This window comes from Leopardus geoffroyi, chromosome C1, assembly GCF_018350155.1.
Source record: "Leopardus geoffroyi isolate Oge1 chromosome C1, O.geoffroyi_Oge1_pat1.0, whole genome shotgun sequence".
In the NCBI taxonomy this organism is placed as follows: domain Eukaryota; kingdom Metazoa; phylum Chordata; class Mammalia; order Carnivora; family Felidae; genus Leopardus; species Leopardus geoffroyi.
Window position 1 is genome coordinate 54,940,120 of NC_059328.1, and position 9,620 is coordinate 54,949,739.

General features: G+C 40.6%; 1 pseudogene; it reads left to right on the top strand.

The window, feature by feature from the left end:
* Positions 1-2,554: 2,554 nt before the first annotated feature.
* On the top strand, positions 2,555-2,757 carry LOC123600293 (annotated as a pseudogene).
* Positions 2,758-9,620: the final 6,863 nt, after the last annotated feature.

Consider the following 9,620-nt stretch of genomic DNA (forward strand, 5'->3'; position numbering starts at 1 on the left):
TTAAATAATTAAGTATTTATATTTATATTTATATCACAGTATTTGTTGTGGGTGCCAGGGATTCCTCATCTACTCTTTTCATGTAGTAAAATGGTAGCCATCATTCCCATCCACCATACATACAACAGGTGTATAACAATGTAAAATGACACACACATACACGCATAAGAATTATGTAAAAGGATTTTGAGAAGAAAAGGATTAATTCAGGGTGAAAATATGTTTATGAGGCCTACTCTCTCATTGGCTTCCTAGGGCCATAACTGTTAAGAGGTGCTCCAACCCCTCCACACCCTACATTCAGAAAGGCGGCCATTACCACATTCTCTCTGTCTTGTTCGTCCACTACCCACCCCCACCTCATTTTTTCTGGGGACAGAGGGTAGGGGATCTAACACAAGTATGTCTCATCAGGTTGCCCAAAACAAGGGAAGCCTCAGCAGATATTTGGACTTGCATCAGATAAGCTAATCTGTTATTTTTAACTCATAAATATTTGTAGCCTTTGGGTCACTATGTCTTCTTAGAAGTCACCAAGCTCTAGTGTTCAGCATTAGACTCAGCCAAAGAAATTAGATGAAGTATAGTGGAAATACTGCCTCATGCTTCCTACTGCAAATCTTCACCCTTTCCTCTCCTGGCTTCAACTTTCTTCACAAAGATACAGTAGTAAAATACACTTATTGTTACAATTTTATTCTTATGCACAGCAAAGTTTAAGAAACTCTTAAATCCTTAGACCAAAGTTTAAGAAATGCTGCCTTCCCTATGGTACAAGCCAATGTTTATGACTGGTAGGCTAGGCACATGAAGAATTTGTGGTGAATGAGTCAGTGGGAGGAAGGAAGAGAGGGGGAGAAAAAATAAGGAAAAGAAATGAAGGATCTGCGTGGTTGTGGTGCCAGGAGCCAGTAGAATTAAGTTCCGGTTCTAGCTCTGTCATTAACTTAGTGTGGGATGTGTGACGAGTCATACCGCTCTCTGGGCCACCACGTCCTCAAACTAGGACAAGGAAGAATTCTCTAAGGCAGAGTTTTCCAACCTATGTGCCATATTACAACAGTGCGCCACCAATGGGTTCTAAGTATGCTCTAAATTATGGAGTCTCTCAACACTCGGAATGCTCTGTGGGATTTGGAGTTACTGAGGTTCTGGGACCAGGTGCCTCTAACCCAGAGAAGTCTATCACAGGTTCCTTGGGGGAGTCATCTGAGCAAGATTTCAAAGGCCACCCCAATGGTTCCTAGAGGAGACACAGTGAGCCAAATGTACCATGTGTTGTTCTATGATGCCCTGTGTGCAGCCAAAAAAGTGTTGGATGGCCTGGGCATCTCAGCAGCCAGCTTCAGAGCAAGCCACTAACCATCCTAGATAGAATCTGAGGACCACTAAGGAGTTTATTGCCGAGTGCCCAGGGATTGGAGCCCGCCCAGCCCAAGATGCAGCCAGTTGGGGACGGATTGGTGGGGAGTATACGGTGGGGCTTTCTGGCCTGTCCAGCAATAAATGATAGCCCAGAATCTCTGTCTTTACATTCATCATATTCTCTTGTCCTTCTGTTGCTGACAGACAAGAAGCCCATTTAGGGGTTTCCGTGTTAGTTGCAGGACAACCACTCTTCCAGTACATGTGCAATGCCTTTAATTAGCCTCTCATTACTATTTTGCAACACAAGATATGTAGAAGTGTGAATCTGAAATATTTCTGTTTTCTCATAAAGAGATTTAAACGCTGATTTGTCAGCATAAGAAAAGAAAAAAGGCTAGTAGGTTTCTTTAATTCCAGAAACTACAAATCTTCAAGTGACGATAAACAATGGTTTTAACATTTTTATCATCTACTTGCACAAATGAAGTTTCTTACCGATAGAGGTTGTCAAGGATTTGAAGTGGTCATCATTAAAATGGCTTGAACAGAGCTGCATATAGCCACATTGAGCATAATTTGTTGGTAAAAAGCTATGTCAGTAAAAGTATGTTCAAATTTCTCATTTAAATTTTTGAATTTTATTCAGAATCTTCTATACATTTAATATTTAACATTCCCTAAATATTTTCTATTTTATGTTTCCTGTAAATTTATAAAGCATAATACATTTTTTTTCACCAAGGTTTATTTAGCTATTTCCAGATCCCATCTCATTTACTCATTGTCCTACTCAAATATTTTCATTTTCTATGGGTGTGAGATGTGAGAAAGCTGGATACAGTTGTCTAGGGTAGTAGTTCTCAGCTGAGGTGATTCTGCCACCCAGGGAACATCTGACAATGTCTGGCGAACATATTTGTTTCTCGCCACTGGGGAGCTGCTTACCGGCAACTAGTGAATAGCGGCTGAGGAAGCATCCTCTAGCGCACAGGATAGTCCCCCATAGCGTTATTGGACCCAACATGTCAATAGTGCCAAGGATAGAAGTCCTATTCTAGGGTCCCTCTCACTCTAAAGTTCTGTGAGTCTGAATTATGACTGTTCTTGAGGATAGTATGTGGCAATATTGGGTATGGCTAGGAATGGCCAGCTCCAACCTCCTAAGCACATTTATAGTAGTAGACCCATCGCTTCTCGGCCTTTTGGCTAAGATCAAGTGTAGTATCTATTCTTATCCGTTTAATTTAATGGTAGACCCAGTAGGCAGGTAAAACGTGGGGCAAGACTTCCTGTATGCTTACAGGAAATCAAGCTCCGGATAGTTGCTTGAGATGGTATATATTTCCAAGCAGTAGGTGTATTACTTCTATGACAACATCAGCACCCCTAGGTGAGTATCTTCCTTTCTTTCCCTCTTTACTTGTTTTCAAGTTCCATATTCTGAAATCAATTTGTTTGTTCCACTGGACTATGACCTATCTTATTTGTCAGCAACTCTCCCCTCCCTACTCTAGGCTTCCCTGGGACTGGCTCTGTTGGGATGGGTCATCTGACAGGCAGAGGTTTGCGCTGAGCAGTTTTTTAAGCCACCCCAATCCTCATTGCCCCCACTTGTAATTTCTTTGGAAGTTGAAGTCATCCTGTGTTTTATTACGAATGCCCTACCTCCAGGACTAAAACCTGCCACATCTTCCCTCTTTGATGCACCCTCCCTGTTGAATTTGTAGCACTTTAGGGTGATTCAAGAGATGAAGGATTAAAACTGTCGGGACAGTCCTACTTCTTGATCGATACGGCCCCTACCACCCGTTCAGTCAATTTTTACAACACATTCACATCTGCCACCTGGTACCAAGGGTAGATTTAGTGTAGCATTAGATTCTTTTATTTATACTGGGATTTAATTGAATGTGGGCAATTGTATTAATTCTTGCTCTTGGCTGGAAGAAAGCTCAACAGGCCCACTAGGTAAATGTAAGTAAGTCATTCCGTTCTCTGGGGCTTCCCTGAGCTTATATGTAAAAGAGCGGCAGCAGCCCAAAGGCTGCTGAGATTCTTTCCGACTTAAAACAAAAGAAAAAGCATTGAAATTTTGAAAAATATATTGGTATTAGGACATGAACACTTTATGGTATTGGCTTGTTGCTAAGGGTGTCATTTCTACTGAAATGAGGAAGTTAGTTTTTACAGTTGGAGTCAGGAAATAGTTTACATCCTTCTCTAGGGTTTAGAGTCCCTGGAAGATTAAGGTCACTGGTGTGACCCATGATAGCACTTAAGAGTTGGAGAAACCAGGGGCGCCTCGGTGGCGCAGTCGGTTGAGCGTCCGACTTCAGCCAGGTCACGATCTCGCAGTCCGTGAGTTCGAGCCCCGCGTCAGGCTCTGGGCTGATGGCTCAGAGCCTGGAGCCTGTTTCCGATTCTGTGTCTCCCTCTCTCTCTGCCCCTCCCCCGTTCACGCTCTGTCTCTCTCTGTCCCAAAAATGAATAAACGTTGAAAAAAAAAAAAAATTAAAAAAAAAAAAAAAAAGAGTTGGAGAAACCAATCCTTTCATTCACTTAAGGAACATATATTAGGCCCCTATTATGCTCTTTGAGTACAATAATAGTTGTCTTTATTTTGCAGATGAGAAAATTAAGGCACCAGATGGCTAAAGAGACTGTTAAAGACAACCCCACAGTTTTGACCAAGGAGGAAGCGGAAGGGCACCAGGGCACAGGGGCTAGGTCCAAAATGATTAAAAATTTCCCATTCTCTGTTCCATAATTTGAATCTCAAATATTTGTTTCTCTGACTTAAAATTGCAACTTAAAATACTCATTGTTTACCACCCCATTTTGTAGTGTTATGTTATCGATCAAAAGCAGGAGCATAATTTAATGTGTTTTTTGGTTGTTATTTTTTTTAATACTTCACTTATTGTCCTGCTTGTTTAGAAAAACTGCTTGAGTTTTTTTTCTCACACTGCTAGGTCATGCTCACTAGATGGACAACATATTTCACCACAATGCAACAACTATCACTCCTACTGTAATTTCCCTCCTATTCTCAGTAGATAGTTGAGTTGCAACAACATACTTCAACTCATGATGGGAGACTGTCAGTCCAGCAAAGAAAATGTGTCCTACTGATGCATATTCCAGTTTAGAGACCTCCCTTTCTACGTTCTTTCATGAGGCATCTCAGGGTGACTTAATTAGTAAACCCCTAATTCGTTGTCCGTATTTTGGAGACCACTGGACCTCAGTGTGCATTATGACCCTCAAGGCTCTCAAATCTTTTAAGGTCCCTAAGTGTTCAATGTCCTCAACTCAGAAGGCAAATGACTACATTCTTAGGCCTCATTTTATTGCATTTGCCTCAGACTTTGTTTCCTTAATTAAGTATGTGTCTTTAGCCAAAATGCTTGGGTAGTATTGGCAAAGCAAGGCAATTGGAAATGTGTTTAGAGAACTGCCTCCTGGTTTCACACTAGTTAAAGCTATATATCATCACCAACATTTAGTGTTGTCTAATTTTTCTACTTTTAGCCAGTATAACGGATTGGAAGCGGTAGGGGCACCTGGGTGGCTCAGTCGGTTAAGCATAAGCCTCCAACTCTTGATTTCAGCTCAGGTCATGATCTCATAGTCAGGTCGAGTGATGGAGCCCCATGTCAGGCCCTGTGCTGGGTGTGGAGCCTGCTTAAGATTCTCTCTCTCACTCTCTAAATAAATACATAAATATTGGAAGTGATATCACACTGTGGTTTTATTTCTTTCTTAAGTTTATTTATTTACTTTGAAAGAGAGAGAGATAATACATGCAGGAGGGGCAGAGAGGGAGAGAATACCAAGCAGGCTCCACACCATCAGTGCAAAGTCCCATGCAAGATTCAAACTCACAAAGCAGGAGACCATAACCTGAGTCAAGACCAAGAGTCGGCCACTCAGCCAACTGAGCCACCCAGCCGCCCAAACACACTGTGGTTTTAATTTTCATTACCTAATGGTTATTATCTTCCATACATACATACATACATACAGTCAAGTGTCTCAAATACATATAAGTGTGTGTATATATAATCAATCATTATGTATAAATAAACTCACATCTATCAGATATATGATCTGCAAGCATTTTCTGTTAGGCTGCAGTTTGTCTTTTCACTTTCTTAACAGAAATTTTAAAAGAGTGCATGTTTTAAAATTTGGTGAAGTCCAAATTGTCCATTTTTAATTTTGTGGATTGTGTTTTTGATGTCACGTCTATGAAATTTTTGGCTAATTCGAGGTCTTATAAGTTTCCTACATTTTAGAGGTTTAGGAGTAGTGTAGTTTTAGATTTTAAATTTAGATCTGTGATCCATTTTGAGTTATTTTTTGTATATTGTACAACTTCATTTTTTTGCATATAGATATTTAATTGTTCCAGTGCTATGTGTTGAAAAGATTGTCCTGTCTCTATTGATTTCATTTGTACCTTCATCAGAAAACAGTTGTCATAAACACGTGGTCTGTTTCTGGACCCTCCATTCTGATCCAATGATCTATTTGCATATCCTGATGCCAACATGATACTTTTTTCATTACTGTTACTTTGTCATAAGTGTTGAAATCACATGGTACTGCTCCTTCAAACTAGCTCTTCTTTTTCAAAGTTGTTTTGACTGTTCTAAGTCATTTGCATTTCCATTTGAACTTTACAGTCAAATTACTTCTGAAAAAAACCTGCTCAGTGTTTTTTTGTTCCTCCTTCTCTGCGCTTCACCTGAACTCTCTCTGGAGACAATATGCTGAGGGAAGGGGAGAGGAGGGGAGAGGAAGGGGCAAATCATCTGATTGTCCTTCACTGCCTGATGTCCATGTCTTGAAAAATATCATTTCGTGTATTTTGTCTTTTTCTCTCTTCCTCTCTCCCTTCCTTCCTTCCTTCCTTCCTTCCTTCATGTTATGTCAGGCAGGAGGGTAAATCGAGTTCCTATTTCTCCATCTTAACTAGAAGCAGACTTGTGGTTACGTTTTTTGAAGTATCCTTATCTTCTAGATTAACATACTGAGCTATGTTCAGAAATGACATGATGTCTGAAATTTCCTTCAGTATATTCCTGATGTCAGAAAACTTTTCTGTGGGCTTGAAATTTTCCACAAAAACTTTTCACCATAAGGGTCTTAATACCTGCCTATCTTACAGGATTTCTGTGAAGATTAAATGTGGAATTATACGTAAAGGGCTTTAGAACTATGCTTAGAACTTAATGAAGAGTAGCTATTAATACTATATACTTGTATGAAGTCAACCATCAAAGATATAAAGAAGTCTGATTAAAAAAAAAAACAACCTCCAATGAAAACCTTTTAATCAAGAATAATTGTAGCAATGATGCCTGGGGCAATGGAGATTCAGTTTGGGCATCAACTCCTCTAGATTTGCTCTTTCTCTGAATTGCCCTAGTCCCCTGTTCCATCCACTCTCAAAGCACTTAAATATGGCCTGATAGCTCTACATTTATGTATCTGCCTCCAATCTCCTGACATCTCCTTGCATTCATTTCTGTATCCTTAGAGCCCAGCACAGAGTAGACACTCAAAACTCACTTGTGGAACTGGTTCACATTGCCATCTCACCTGCCCACCTCTGTGACCCTCTTCTTTCTGCACACTTTGTTCCCACCTCTTGCTCAGTCTGCCATGGGTTGATGTGTTCTTGTTTGAGAGCGTTGGCCTTCAGTTTCTACCTATGTACTTGCTCAAGCTCACTATAAGAAGTTGGGAAAAGCTCTGTGCCTCTCCACACCTTTTCCAAACACGTCCTGAGTGGTGGCTTGTTTGAGCCAGGCAGCCAGAGCTCAGGTGACAGTAAGGAGGTAGCAATGAAAGGAGGTATCTAAGGATAAATTCAGATCTGCATGGCACTGCTTCAAGCTAATCCTCCACATCCTCTTGGTCTTCTTGGATAGACCAAGGTGAAATATTCAACCAAGAAAACTGAAGAACTTAGAACATAGCATGTTAGGACTAGAAGGGCCATTGAGATAATTGAGCCTTCTTTTAACAGAGGGTAATATTCTTAGAAACAAGCAAACAAACAAAACAAAACAAAAGCATATATTTCCTACCTCTATCCCCGACATGGAGCTAGTCTGGTCAATAATGTGGGAAGAGATAGTCCTGCTCTCATACCTCTTTTGCACATCCTCCAACCACCAAATGTGTGCACAAGCGCATAGGCGTGCGCGCACACACACACACACACACACACACACCTTCTTTGCAACTGGAGGCATCTCTGAAGAATCCTTAGGTCATTGATCAACAAGAGGACAGTGGGTACTGGAATTCCTGGTTTCCTTTCTTTCTATTAACTAGTCGACAATGGCACTCCTGACAAAAACAACAAAATGTTCCACAGATGTGTCTGTCTCCTAGATGTCTGAGCTGTGGGATCCAATTTTAGTAGAAGTGCTACTGGAACAATCACTGTTTTCAAGAAAGAATCAGAGGGAGAGATGAATAGGCAGAATGCAGAGGATTTGGGGGCAGTGAAAATACTGTGTATGATACTCTAAGAATGGATACATGTCACTGTACCTTTGACCAAACCCATAGAATGCACAATACCAAGAATGAATCCTCGTGTAAACTGTGGACTTTGCATGATAAGGATGTGCGGATTCATCTATTATAACAAACATGCCATTCTGGTGGGTGATGTTGATAATGGGGTGGGAGGATGTGCATGTATGACAGCAGGCAGTATATGGGAAATCTGTATCTTCCTCTTAATTTTGCTGTGAAGCCAAAGCTGCTCTAAAAAATAAAGTCTTTAAAAAAAAGGAAGAGTCAGAAATGTTTCCAGCTCTTTTCAAGGGGGAAAAAGGCCACGTGATGTCCAAACTGAGATGGTTTGAAAGCGGAGAAATGAAAGATACTTTCTGCGTGAAGGCTGGAAAACATCAAAATCGGTTTGAGAGTGTGCATGTGAGAGTGGTTTAATAGCACCATCCAGTGGCACAAAGCAATATTGCCACTAAAACTCAAAAACAGGGTCCAATCATTTAAAAAAAAAAAAAGTCAACAAGTTTTAATTTGAGAGCCTCTGATATGTCAAGCTTTATACTAGACACTGGGAACATAGCAACTGTTATTTACAAAAATCTATACACTGATTTCAGAAAGATTTGTACATGTTGCTCTTATAGGTATCCCTAATTTGCTGTCTTCACCACCAAAAAGGTGAGTCAGGCCTCTAGGACAGGAGTTTAGGATAGATCTACCTTACTTCTTAGTCTAGGGGCCAAAGCGATGTCAGCTGGCTCAGAGCCTAGAAAACACAGATCTTTTGAACCCCAAGCTCCTGATGTGGGCATTTTGGGGGAAGCAAGACTTTTGCAAAGTCTCCCCTAGAATACTACTACCCAGTTGTTGTTAATCCGAGAATGCAAATGTATATACTTTCTTGAGTCTTGAGTAAGGCATTTAGATTTGGGTCTTTCCCATGAAATCTTGAAAAATCTCCATGACTTCCTCCCCACAGACTATAACATGACTAGGACTCAAAAAGGATCTGATCAATCGGCAAAATTTTCTTCCTTCCGCTTTCTCATGACTCCACCTTGTGAGTGCTGATCAGACCCCAGTTGGAAATAACTATGGTTTATACTTCCAATGAGTGAAGGCGTCTTTGCTGGACATCCTGGATTACTTGTATACAGGCCAAGCAGTCTGTTGCTAGCTGAGCTCTTACTTTGCCAGTTTCGTTTTTTTCTGAGTCTCATCCACAGACCATTGGGTAAAGCTGAAAAGTTTTTTGGTTCCAGTGATCAGTAGTAAACCTTTTTGTTTGTTTCTCAGTTGCAGAAGTAGCTTGGACAAGGCATTTGCTTCCTCTGACCTCCATTTCTTTCAGTAGAAAAATAAAGTCTGGAATGATTGGACGTGGGTAATCAGGTGTGTTATCCTGCTGGAGGATGTATGAAAAATATTTTAGAGCTTCAGACAACCCAAACTCTTAAAAACCTGAAAAGTTCACTAACCAAGGAAAGACTTGGGTTTTAATTTCTGCCAATAGGGCCCACTAGTTACTCTAGAGGGCCCTCCGTATAAAATATAATTAGATGGTGAGTCAGACCAACACAGTAGACACAGTTTTAACGCATTATTGCACTTACTAGAGTGAGGAATTTTCTGAGGGTCTAAGAATTAAATAGTAATAGTAACAACTAAAGCCCGAACAAGGAGTAGGAAGTAAATGAGCAGAGGAAGGAGCTATA